The sequence below is a fragment of the Scyliorhinus canicula genome, chromosome 13, assembly GCF_902713615.1.
Source record: "Scyliorhinus canicula chromosome 13, sScyCan1.1, whole genome shotgun sequence".
In the NCBI taxonomy this organism is placed as follows: Eukaryota; Metazoa; Chordata; class Chondrichthyes; order Carcharhiniformes; family Scyliorhinidae; genus Scyliorhinus; species Scyliorhinus canicula.
Genome location: NC_052158.1, coordinates 40,372,155 through 40,385,371, shown reverse-complemented (window position 1 = coordinate 40,385,371; position 13,217 = coordinate 40,372,155). Strand labels below are relative to the sequence as shown.

At 48.3% G+C, this 13,217-nt stretch overlaps 1 protein-coding gene across 1 annotated transcript in view; it reads left to right on the top strand.

Moving 5' to 3' along the window:
- Nucleotides 1–6,577: 6,577 nt before the first annotated feature.
- Nucleotides 6,578–13,217, top strand: part of LOC119976111 (stonustoxin subunit alpha-like) — a 784,268-nt gene continuing 777,628 nt past the window's right edge. The window contains exon 1 of the mRNA XM_038816282.1: nucleotides 6,578–6,832. The gene's annotated coding sequence lies outside the window, so the exon portion shown is untranslated. The remainder of the gene's footprint in view (nucleotides 6,833–13,217) is intronic.

Sequence of the window (13,217 nt, the reverse complement as noted above, 5' to 3'; positions counted from 1 at the left end):
ATTGCCGTAAAAAAACATGTCCGCAGGCAGACAACAGAATCTGCATTTTCAAGACAAGCAGGCCATGAATCATGAAAATGATGCTGGAAGGAAATGGCCCGACCTCATTCAAAGAGGGGCTGTTGTTTCCTTGGCCAGACGGAACCACAATACCTCAATGGGATAACAATTAAAGTTGTCGCCAGCAACTATTGTCAAGAGAAGAGCAGAAACTGAAGACAGACAAACTTTTGTAAGGACACTGATTAAAATCAAGTTACATTATGGCACCTCTTGGTTGGGGAACTTAATCACTTCCATCCTGTCAACAATCAGAAAGGCTTCCTTTGTCCTGGAACTTACCTGTGGGAGGGGTCAGTATTTGACCCATTTAGGGTTTTTGCCCTTAACATGGCAACTCTGAGGAACTGTTTTTAGCCTCTGCCCTACTGCCTGACCCGCTTCAACTGACACACTTCGACTTGCTGAAAACAGACCACGAGAACCAGAGGAGCAACAGCCGCACGGACCAGACAGCTTTTGGAAGAAGATCTGAAGAAATCTGTGGCAACATTTTTTGAACTATCCTGTTCCTGGAGTGGTGAGTATATTCCTCCAGCTCACAGAAAACTCCCAATTAGTATAGATTGTCGAGGTTTGGGGTGGGTGAGTGAATGTATCTGTGTTTTGCGGGCACTAAAGTAAATCTGTGTAAACTGTAAAAATTTTCAATGTGCCGTTTAGTCTCTTGTTTTACACATCGTATTTCATAATCGGTGTTTGTGTGTGTGGATTAATCTGAGTTGCAGGAGACTTAATTTCTCTTGAATAAATCAATTATTTTAAAACTACCATTGTTGTGGTCTCACCTTCCTTTCACTGTTTGCTCTGGTCAGGTCACAATAATTGTCAGGACATAATCCCGTAGTCGAGGACCAAAAGGAGAATCTGAGCACTTCGAACACACGCTCACTCAAGAGAGGGTACTGGTCAGGAATAAACAGTGGTCCCTCTTTCTCTCTCTCTTGTGAAATTACACGAGTGGGGCACTTCCGGGTGACATTTCACTATCACAGGAGAGAGACTCACACAGGCGTAGGTGGCAGTCAAGGTAACTGGTGTGGGATAAGGACAACCTCACTGGTTAGGGTATAAACACTGAGACTTGTTCCCTCTCTCTTGCGAAGCTGTCCCTCTGTAAAGAACAAAGAAAAGTACAAGAACAAAGAAAAGTGTGTGTTGGACTAGCGTAGCCTGGGTTTCTGGGTCATTGGTCATTTCTCAGTTCCCCAATAGTGGTGACCCGATCAACATACTTACCTGTGGCTACCTCGACCGGGGAGATAGGGGTGGTAGGCATGAGCCAGGTGCAAGAGTTAACTGGGTCGAAGGACAAATTACATCTTTTCATTAAATCCACCTCGAAAATGTGTTTCCCTTCAGGCTGGAGCTTAACTAATATGGCGGGATGGTAGCGCACCAGGTTCCCTCGTCTAAGTTCCACTGGCTCAGTTTCTGCCCCCTCCTGTGACCTGTGAAACCGCTCAACATGGTGGTTTTGCGGGTGTGCCATGTGCAGTTGAGGTTGTGGGATGTGTTCAGAGTAGTGCGGGATCCCCCTGTGTCCCATAGAAACTCGATGGGGCGGCCTCCTACCTTGCCTTTTGCTATGGGACTCCCTACACTATCCCAGGGGGTATTACACACACAACCCCGTGAGGTTGTGTCTGAATACTGAAAATTCCAGCAGTGAAGAAGAGGTGCAAAACCCAAGCGAGAAGGTGGACGATTGTGAAGAATCTGTCTTCACAATCATCTGGGGCTATAAACTGTAGGGAATGTTCAGGTCATTGACCAGGGTTATTGTGGCCTGTTGAGCTGGTCCTTCCAGTAGCATCATTGGGGATCCTTGTCAGGAAACCGTTGGTAAGGTTGGGGATGTTGTCGTGGTGCCATACAGTCCCTAGGAAATTGGCCGATTCGGCTGCAGTAGTCACACTAGGCTCGTGAAGGGGATGGGCGTCAGGGATTGGCTCGGTATTTCTGTCTTGGGGGGGGGGGGGTGTGCTCTGGGGCTGGTTCTATACTGTTCCCATTGTCTGGGGTAAGGGAGGTAAAGGGGGTTCGCTCGGGGCTGTGGCTCCCTGTTCCGGAAGTCAGCAGGGATGTATGGGGGTGGGTGTCCTGGATTTCCAGGTTTCCTGCTTCTGGTTCCCCCTCATTGCACCGTCCCGGTTTGGGATGTGAGTGGATGCGGTTCATTTTGCCTGGTTTGTTGGGCTTGCCACACTAACCTGTTTAACATCCCATTCCCAAACATGGATCATTTTACGGATGGCCCAGGCTTCATTGTGAGTATTGTTGTTGGGATCGTAATTTTCACATGCTTTATGGGTTATTAAGGGGCAGCACGGTAGCATTGTGGATAGCACAATTGCTTCACAGCTCCAGGGTCCCAGGTTCGATTTCCGGCTGGGTCACTGTCTGTGCGGAGTCTGCACATCCTCCCCGTGTGTGCGTGGGTTTCCTCCGGGTGCTCCGGTTTCCTCCCACAGTCCAAAGATGTGCAGGTTAGGTGGATTGGCCGTGATAAATTGCCCTTTGTGTCCAAAATTGCCCTTAGTGTTGGGTGGGGTTACTGGGTTATGGGGATAGGGTGGAGGTGTTAACCTTGGGTAGGGTGCTCTTTCCAGGAGCCGGTGCAGACTCGATGGGCCGAATGGCCTCCTTCTGCACTGTAAATTCTATATGTATGTAAGATCCATATTGATTGGTGATGTGGGTCTAATTACACTCTGTTTAATCGCCTGGATACTCCAATGAATTGGTTCCAGAGCCGGCCAGCCCACACCATCAGATGTTCCCCTTGTTTCTATTGGCAGTTATTTAAACTCTTCACTGGGTCGTCCCTGTTATACCCGCTAGCAGTCAGAACGGCCGCCTTAATTTCTGGCAGGGTTCCCGCAGCTACGTTTTGGGGCTCGGGTCGAGCAGAACAGGTTGCGGGGCTTCAACAAACTAAAATTAACTTGACTCCCTCCGCTTCATCCAGGCCATTTAAAATGCCAGACTGGGTGATGCGTTTGGGTTCGAACACTCCGATTGTTTTTGTGATGTCGGTGAGTTTGGTCATGATGCAGGGTGTCAGGTAGGCCACGTTAGGGTTCAGTCCATCCTGTCCGCAGGTTGTGACTGGATTCATGGGGAGGGGGACGGCATCGGGTGATGCGGTGGGTTCTGCTGCTTCAAATAGGAGTGGGGGTCCTCAGTCTGTAGGGGTGCTGGCTGTTACATCGGCACAGGCATCAATCTCTAATTCATCCCATTCGATCTCTGAGTCACTACCCGCTGACTGTGGAGTAAAAACGTACATTACCCCCCTTTTTATAGTGAACTGCGATTACAATGTTTCTGTCTCACACAGGCATTTTGTGTGGTCTATTGTGTGGGCCGTATATTCTTTTCCTGTCTGGTGCAGGATTTTCACTGCTGCGTGCAGGTCACTACATTGCTTTTTAACTTCTTCTAATCGTTCCAGTATGGTGTCCCTCTCATGGACTGCGTGCTGAGCATTTTGATAAGCCTTGTTGCCCTGCGATTGAAATTGGCTCAGATGGATTATGCTGCCATTTTTCCTTTCCTCTCACTGCTGGATGTGAGCATTAGCACCCTCCAGATCAGATTCCAATTTCATCATCTGAACGCTGACCTGATTTAGCTCTTTCTCTCTTCCCCGGAGCTGTTCTAAAGAGCTGACAATTGCAATCGCCTTTTTTAGGTTGGGGGCCCGTTTACCCAAATCCTTATGGACATACCTCCAACAATCTTCTCCTTCAGATCCCTGATCCGACCTTGAGGTATCGTCCCACTTTACCCTCTTGGATTTTTAAAATTCAAATATGCCCGGAGGACTTCCTCCCAATCGGTGTGGCTGGCCGTAACATTCCTTAGCGTTTGCAATGAGGGGTATGGGAATCAATCAGGATAGGGGTCCAGTTTAAACTAAATTCCCTCCCACAGAGTATTCCAAATTCTCTCGGCTATCGTAACAAAGGACACAATTTGTAAACCTCACGTTCAAGACACCAAGTTTATGGCCCAATTTTACTGGTCAAATCATGTGTTAGTCCTTCACTCACTGAAGACTGGTCTACACGTGGGTCATTTGCCCTCTTAATTCAGGCTCAGACAGAGTGTTGGAGAATATTGGGTTGATAGGTCCAACTCCAGAGCATGTAGACTTCTTATCGAAGGACCGTCTGGGTTGCCAAATGAATCTGTAAAGCCTCAGGTACTTTTGACCAGTTTACTTACTCAAAGGTTTACCTCGGTGTCTTTAATAAAGAGGAGAATAAACCACAAACACAAATTTAAGTTCAACAATATTTATTTAACACACAATTCATAGTTATCATAGAATTTACAGTGCAGAAGGAGGCCATTCAGCCCATCGAGTCTGCACCGGCTCTTGGAAAGAGCACCCTACCCAAGGTCAACAACTCCACCTTATCCCCATAACCCAGTAACCCCACCCAATACTAAGGGCAATTTTGGACACTAGGGGCAATTTATCATAGCCAATCCACCTAACCTGCACATCTTTGGACTGTGGGAGGAAACCGGAGCACCCGGAGGAAACCCACGCACACACGGGGAGGATGTTCAGGCTCCGCACAGACAGGGACCCAAGCCAGAATCAAACCTGGGACCCTGGAGCTGTGAAGCGATTCTGCTATCCACAATGCTACCGTGCTGCCCCACAGAACCTGTAGAATACCTTAAAATATACTCTAGAGGTACCCAAGATCAGTGTATACTACCTATAGAGATGGATTGGTAGGGCTATCTATCTGATCATTGTGTTCCTCTGATCCGTCTTCGCAAAGCTGGTTCTCGCTGGCAGTCTCCTCCATCCTTCTTTCTCTGGTCAGTCGTATCGATTGCCGCTGCATGGAGTCTTCGCCCCTGATGTGCTCAGGTGCCTGTTTTTATCCCTCTCCCTTTGTGTCCCTTTGCCATTTCCTCTGGCTTTCTCCAATAGTAGTCCCCCTTTATAACGCGGGTGTTGGGGAGCCGCGGATATCCACGATGGGGGTTTTAAATTTATTTAAAAATCTATGCTAGCGCTTCCCATTGAGAGTCTACGGGGGGCGGGGGGAGAGGTCAGACCCCCGTAGACTCACAATGGGAAGCGCTAGCATAGATTTTTAAATAAATTTAAACCCCCATCGTGGATCTAATTAAAACAGTGTCAATTTCAGCGGCCGGAGAGGGAAGCTGCTCTCTCACTGAAACAATCAGCGGGCCGCTGAAATTGACACTGCCGGTTGCTCTCTCCCTCCAATCCAACTTTTAAGTTTTAATGTTTCTGATTGGAGGGAGAGAGCAGCCGGCAGTGTCAATTTCAGCGGCCGGCTCACTTTGATCCGGAGAGGGAAGCTGCTCTCACTGAAGCAATCAGCCGGCCGCTGAAATTGACACTGCCGGCTGCTCTCTCCCTCCAATCCAACTTTTAAGTTTTAATGTTTCTGATTGGAGGAAGAGAGCAGAGAACACAGGAGGAGGTCATACGGGCCTCTGCAACACCAGCATGGTCTCACATCGCCCCTCCTCTCTGTAGCTGGGGTTCAAGCTGTGGCTGCTGGGGTACAGGCTGTGGCTCCTGGGGTACAGGCCGTGGCTGCTGGGCTTCAGGCTGTGGCTGCTGGGGTACTGTGGCTGCTGGGGTTCAGGCTGTGGCTGCTGGGGTACAGGCCGTGGCTGCTGAGGTACAGGCTGTGGCTGCTGGGGTACTGATTGGAGGGAGAGAGCAGCCGGCAGTGTCAATTTCAGCGGCTGGCTGATTGCTTCAGTGAGAGAGCAGCTTCCCTCTCCGGATCAAAGTGAGCCGGCCGCTGAAATTGACACAACTGACAGTTGGGGTCCATAAGCCCCCCCGCGGTATATCGCGAACCGCGGTATTGCGGAGCGCGGTGTAACGGGGGACTACTGATGACCGTTTGACAGGACACCTGAGCCCACCCCAGGCGTCCATCTCTGGTGGTGAGGGCTGCACATAACCTGTTCCCATATTAGGTAACAGCAGAAACTCTGGGTGACAGAAAGCCTGGCCCGATCTGAGCTACTGACAATAGACGTGTGCATATCAATAGGGTGCCTGATCTCCTAATGGGTGACTGACAGGGAAGGTCCAGTCATGTTCTGACAGCTTGTCTACAGTATTGATTGTGTATTCAGACTTGGCCAGTTCGAGTTCCCATGGGGCTGTGTGCTGGAGTGTCTTTGGCTTGATTTAAAGTGCCCAATTCTTGAATTTAAAATACCTACTTTTGATCAGGCCTAAATCTAGGCCTTGCTAGAATAATACTATCCCGACATGCTTTGATCTCACTCATCAGTCTGTTGTGGGGTCAGGTGTCAGATTACTGAAAACATAACTTACGGCATTTCTCGGAAACTGTTTCACTGTGGGGGAGGAGGGAGGAAACTGCAACTGTTAAACAAAGTGAAAGTAAAATGTTTGAGACTCTGCTGAATCTCTCAGGTCTCAGCAGGATTTCCTGTACAAATTCAGAATAACACTCTCAGGAAACAGCGGGGTCAATGTCGACAGTAAATAACACATTTCTGTATCTGATAGCAGCTTTAATCCAAATCCAAAACTCTCAACACAAGACTTTTAGTCACTGAAACAATCGGAGTCTGACTTTAACTCCCACCAGTCGGACAGTCTGACAGTTTCCCTGTTTTCTAACAGAGCTGTCCATACAGGAGGTGAGATCTCGGTGAAAGTACTGGGACATCCAGTCATTACAGCAATTCCCCACAGCTGGATCAGACACTTCATATACAGGTCAGTGAAATCATTTCATGTCTGAGGGAACTAACCTGTGAGTGTGAGTTTACCTGTTTGTGTTCCTGAGTATGAGGCGGTCTTGTGAATTATTTTGAAACAGCAATTGGATGTGTGGCAATGGGAGTATTACAGCATTAGTTTGAGTGTGAAATACCATTTAGTTGTGTGTGAATGGATCATATTTGTTTGAAACAATGTTTAAATTATTTAAATTTACATAAATGCAACATTTAAATTATCTTCAATAGGTCTGTTGCCCTTCCCCCACCACTCAGATTGAGAGACGACAGTTGCCTGCTGAACCTGTGTCTGGCCATGGGTTTGACGGGTTTTTCAGCTTCAGTCTGTTCCGTGGACATCGTTGGTAAACCAGCATTTCTTGCACACATCCGAAATTGAGAGAAAGTGGTGGTATAGTCCATGTGGTGCTAGCACACCCATAGTATCATTAGGGAGGAAGTTCCAGGACTTTGACCCAGTCACAGTGAAGGAATGGCGATGTATTTCCAAGTCAGGATGCTGAATGACTTTGTGGGGAACATGTAGGTATTTGTTTTCCCAGGTACCTACTGCCATTGTCCTTCTAATGATTGTGGGTTTGGAAGGTGCTGTCAAAGGAGTTTTTCTGAGTTGTTGCATCCTGTCAATGGTACACATGCGGCCACTGTGCATCAGTGCTGGAGGGAGTGAATGTTGAGGGTGGTGGATGGAGTGTCAGTCAAATAGGCTGCTTTATCCTGGATGGTGTTGAGGTTTTTGAGAGTTGTTGGAGCTGCGCTCAACCAGGCAAGTGGGGAGCATTCCATCACACTTTTGCCTTGGAGATGGTGGACAGGGTTTAAGGAGCCAAGAAATATGTTGCACATCTCAGCATTCTCTGACCCACTCTTGTATCCACAGTATGTATATGGCTAGTCCAGTTCAGTTTCTAATCAATAGTATCTCCCCACCCACCCCAGGTTGTTGATAGTGAGGTATTTAGCTATGGTAAAGCTATTGAATGTCAAGGGGAGTTTGGTGGATTCTCTCTTGTTGGAGATGGTCATTGCCTGGCACTTGTATGGCACGAATGTTTGTGGTGAAACCACTGTGTTGAATTGTGCTGCCACAGTAGTATGTGTTGTACAGTACTGCTACTATATTACATGTTGTACGGTTTTGGCTCTGCCCTTGGCTCCTCCCCCTGGGGCCTGGGTATATAATCTGCGACTACTCACACTGCCTCATTCTGGGGCACGCTGCCAGCTCTGTTGTAAGTCAATTAAAGCCATTGTTAATTCACTCTGCGTTCTCCGCCTTAACTGACGGCATATCAATGTTACTTGCCACTTGTCAGCCCGAGCCTGAATGACGTTCACATTTACTGCAAATAGGCACAGACTGCTTCAGTATCTGAGGAGTCACAAATGGTGCTGAACATTGTGCAACCATCAGTGAACATCCCCATTTCTCACCTTATGACTGAAGGAAGGTCATTGATGAAGCAACTGAAGATGGCTGGGCCGAGGAAACTACCTTGAGGAAATCCTGTAGTGATGTCCTGGGACTGAAATGACTAAACAACCATCTTCCTTTGTGTTCGGTATGACTCCAACCAGTGGAGACTCCCCCCCCCCCCCCCCCCCGCAATTCCCATTGGCTTCAGTTTAGCAAGGGCTCCTTGATGCCATACTCAATCAAATGCTGCCTTGATGTCAAGTGCAGTCACTCTCACAACAGCTCTGAGGTTTTGCTCTTTTGTCCATGTTTGAAACAAGGCTGTAACAAGGTCAGGAGTTGAATGACCCTGGTGGAACTCAAACTGAACGTCATAGAACATAGAACATAACAGCACAGTACAGGTCCTTCAGCTCACAATGATGTGCTGACCATTTATCCTAATCAAAGATCAACCTAACCTTCACCCCTTCAATTTACTGCTGGCCATGTGCCTGTCCAAGAGTCGCTTAAATGTCCCTAATGATTCTGCCTCCACCACCTCTGCTGGCAGTGCATTCCATGTACCCACCACTCTCTGTGTAAAGAACCTATCCCTGACACCTCCCCTATACCTTCCTCCAATCACCTTAAAATTATGTCTCCTCGTGACAGCTCTCTCCGCTCTGGGGAAAAGTCTCTTGCTATCCACTCTATCCATGCCTTGCATCACCTTGTACACTTCTATCAAGTCACCTCTCTGCCTTCTTCGCTCCAGTGAGAAAAGCCCTAGCTCCCTCAACCTTTCTTCATAAGACATGTCCTCCAGTCCAGGCAGCATCCTGGTAAATCTCCTCTGCACTCTCTCCAAAGCATCCACATCCTTCCTATAATGAGGCAACCAGAACTGGACACAATATTCTAAGTGTTGTCTAACCAGGGTTTTATAAAGCTGCAGCAAAACATTACGACTCTTAAACTCAATTCCCCTGTTCATGAAACCCAACACACTATACGCCTTCTTAACAACCCGACCAACCTGGGTGGCAACTTTGAGGGATCTATGTATGTGGACCCCAAGATCCCTCTATTCCTCCACACTTCCAAGAATCCTGCCTTTAACCCTGTATTCAGCATTCAAATTCGACCTTCCAAAATGAATCACTTCACATTTATCTAGGTTGAATTCCTTCTGCTACTTCTCAGCCCAGCTCTGCATCCTGTCAGTGTCCTGTTGTAACCTACAACAGCCCTCGACACTATCTACAACTCCACCAATCTTCGTACCATTGGCAAACTTACTAACCCATACTTCCACTTCCTCATCCAAGTCATTTATGAAAACCACAAAGAGCAGAGGTCCCAGAACAAATTCCTGCGGGACATCATTGGTCACCGACCTCCAGACGGAATATTTTCCTTCCACTACCACTCACTGTCATCTTTCGGCCAGTTAAATTCTGTATCCAGACAGCTAAATTTCCCTGTATCCCATGCCTTCTGACTTTCTGAATGAGCCTACCATGGGGAACCTTATCAAATGCCTTCCTGAAATCCATATCCACCACATCCACTACCCGACCTTCATTATTGTGTCTCGTCACATCCTCAAAGAATTCAATAAGGCTTGTGAGGCATGCCCTGTCCCTCACAAAGCCATGCTGACTATCTTTAATCAAACTATGTTTTTCTAAATAATCATAAATCCTATCTCTCAGAATCGTTTCCAGTATTTTGCTCACCACAGACATAAGACTGATGGGTCTGCAATTCCCAGGGATTTCCCAATTCCCTTTCTTGAACAGGGAACAACATTCACCTCCCTCCAAACATCCGGTACTACTCCAGTGGAGAGAGAGGACACAAAGATCATCACCAATGGCGCAGAAATCTCCTCCCTCGCTTCCCATAGTAACCTTGGGTATATCCCATCAGGCCCAGGGGACTGATCTATCCTGATGCTTTTCAAACTTTCCAGCACATCCTCCTTCTTAATATCAACCTGTTCGAGTCTATTAACCTGGTTCACACTGTTCTCATGAGCAACACAGTCCCTCTCTCTAGTGAATACTGAAGCAAAATATTCATTTAGGGCCTCCCCCATCTCCTCAGACTCTAGGCACAAGTTCCCTCCGCTATCCCTGATCAACCCTACTCTCACTCTGATCATCCTCTTATTTCTCACATAAGTGTAGAACGCCTTGGGGTTTTCCCTAATCCTTCCTGCCAGAGCTTTTTCATGCCCCCTTCTAGCTCTCCTAAGTGCATTTTTGAGTTCCTTCCTGGCTACCTTGTAACCCTCTAGAGCCGAGCCAGATCCTTGCTTCCTCAACCCTCAACTTTACGTAAGCTTCCTTCTTCCTCTTGACTAGAAGCTTCACTTCTCTTGTCATCCAAGGCTTCTTTACCTTACCACTCCTTCCTCGTCTCAGTGGGAAAAACTACCCAGCACTCGCAGCATGTGCTCCTTAAACAATCCCCACATTACTGTTGTGCATTTCCCTGAGAACAACTGTTCCCAATTTATGCTCCTCAGGTCCTGTCGAATAGCAGTATAATTTCCCCTTCCCCAATTAAATACCTTCCCATATTGTCTGTTCTTATCCCTCTCCATGACTATGGTAAAGGTCAAGGAGTTGTGGTCACTGTCACCGAAATGATCTCCCACCGAGACATCTGACACCTGGCCTGGTTCGTTGCTGAGCACCATGTCCAATATGGCCTCCTCCCTAGTTGGCTTATCTACATATTGAGTCAGGAATCCTTCCTGTACACACGTGACAAAATCTGTACCGTCCAAACCATTTGCACTTAGGAGGTTCCAGTCAATATTGGGGAAGTTGGTCACCCATGAAACAACTCTACATATTACTTCTGCACTTTTCCAAGATCTGCCGCCCAATCTGTTCCTCTATCTCTCTGCTGCTATTGGGGGGGCCTGTAGAAAACTCCCAATAAAGTGACTGCTCCTTTCTTGTTTCTTTTGTTTAATAAACATTTTATTGAGGTATTTTTTGGTATTATAACAACAACGCAATAAACAATGTACATGAAACTATAAACATAGTGCAAAAGCCGTCTCCCTCCCTCACAGGTCCCACCTTTATTAACCCCCTACTCGAAGCTAAACTAACCCCCCCCTTCTGTTGACGATTAATTTTCCGCGAAGAAGTCAACGAACGGTTGCCACCTCCGGGCGAACCCTAACAGTGACCCTCTCCAAACAGAGAAAGCTAGCCATGTCCGATAGCCAAGTCTCCGACTTTGGGGGCTTTGAGTCCCTCCAAGCTAATAGCATCCATCTCCTGGCTACCAGGGAAGTAGAGGCCAGAACATCTGCCTCTTTCTCCTCCTGGATTCCCGGAGCTTCTGACACCCGGAAAATCGCCACCTCTGGACTCAGCGCCACCCTTGTTTTTAATACTGTGGGCATGACATCTGGACATGTCCAAAACATGTGGACATGGTTCACTGGCCCTCCCGCACACTTTGCACATCTGTCTTCCACCCCAAAGAATCTGCTCATCCTGGCCACTGTCATGTGAGCCCTGTGAACAACATTAAATAGTATCAGGCTGAGCCTGGCACATGTTGCGGACGTGTTGACTCTACTCAACACGTCCGCCCATAGACCATCCTCCATCTCTCCTCCTAACCCCTACTCCCACTTGTGCTTCAGCTCTTTGGTCTGCATCTCCTCTGATCCCATAAGTTCCTTGTAAATATCCGAGATGCTCCCTTCTTCTACCCACCCTGTGGAAACTACCCTGTCCTGAATCCCCCTCAGCGGTAGGAGCGGGAAGGTTGGAACGTGTTTACGTGGGAAGTCCTGCACCTGCAGATACCTGAATTTGTTTCCCCTCGCCAATCCTAACTTCTCCTCCAGCACCCTCAGACTTGGAAAGCTCCCCTCTCTCAACATATCCCCCATCCTCTCAATCCCTGCTCTCCGCCATATCTGGAACCCCCCCATCCATACTTCCCGGGGCAAACCGGTGATTATTACAGATTTGGGACCAGACCGATGCTCCCTCTGCTCCCACATGTCTCCTCCATTGCCCCCAGACTCTCTGGGCCGCCATCACCACAGGGCAGATGGAGTAACGTGCTAGCGGGAATGGCAGAGGCACAGTTACCAACGCCCCAAACTGGTGCCCTTGCATGAAGCCGCCTCCATACGCTCCCATGCCTTCCCCTCCCCCACCACCCATTTCCTGATCATGGCTATATCTGCCGCCCAGTAATAGTTGCTAAAATTTGGCAGTGCCAGCCCGCCCTCTCCCTGACTCCGCTCAAGCATTACCTTCCTTACCCGCGGGGTCTTGCCCGCCCAAACAAAGCCAGAGATCACTTTGTTGACCCATTTAAAAAAAGACCGCGGAATAAAGATGGGGAGACATTGAAACACAGACAGGAATCTCAGGGGGACTGTCATCTTCACAGTCTGCACCCTCCCAGGTAATGACAATGGGAGCGCGTCCCATCTCCGAAAATCGTCCTTCATTTGGTCCACTAGCTGGGCCAGATTTAATTTATGCAGCCGGTCCAATTCCCGCGCCAGTTGAATGCCTCGGTACCTAAAGCTTCCCCCTACAAATAAACGGCAGCTCCCCCAATCGCAACTCCTGTCCCCTCGCCTGGACCGCAAACATCTCACTTTTCCCCATATTTAGCTTATACCCCAAAAACCGGCCAAATTCCCCTGGAGTCCTCATGATTTCTTCCATCCGGTCTAATGGGTCAGATACATACAGAAGCAGGTCGTCTGCATAGGGCGCAACTCTGTCCTCCAGCCTCCCCCCCCTCCCCGGACCAGCCCTTTCCAGCCCCTTGAGGCTCTCAGAGCAATTGCCAACGGCTCTATAGCTAGCGCGAATAACAGTGGGGAGATGGGGCATCCCTGCCTCGTCCCCCGGTGCAGTCTAAAATAGTCCGATATTGTCCTATTCATCCATACACTTGCCAC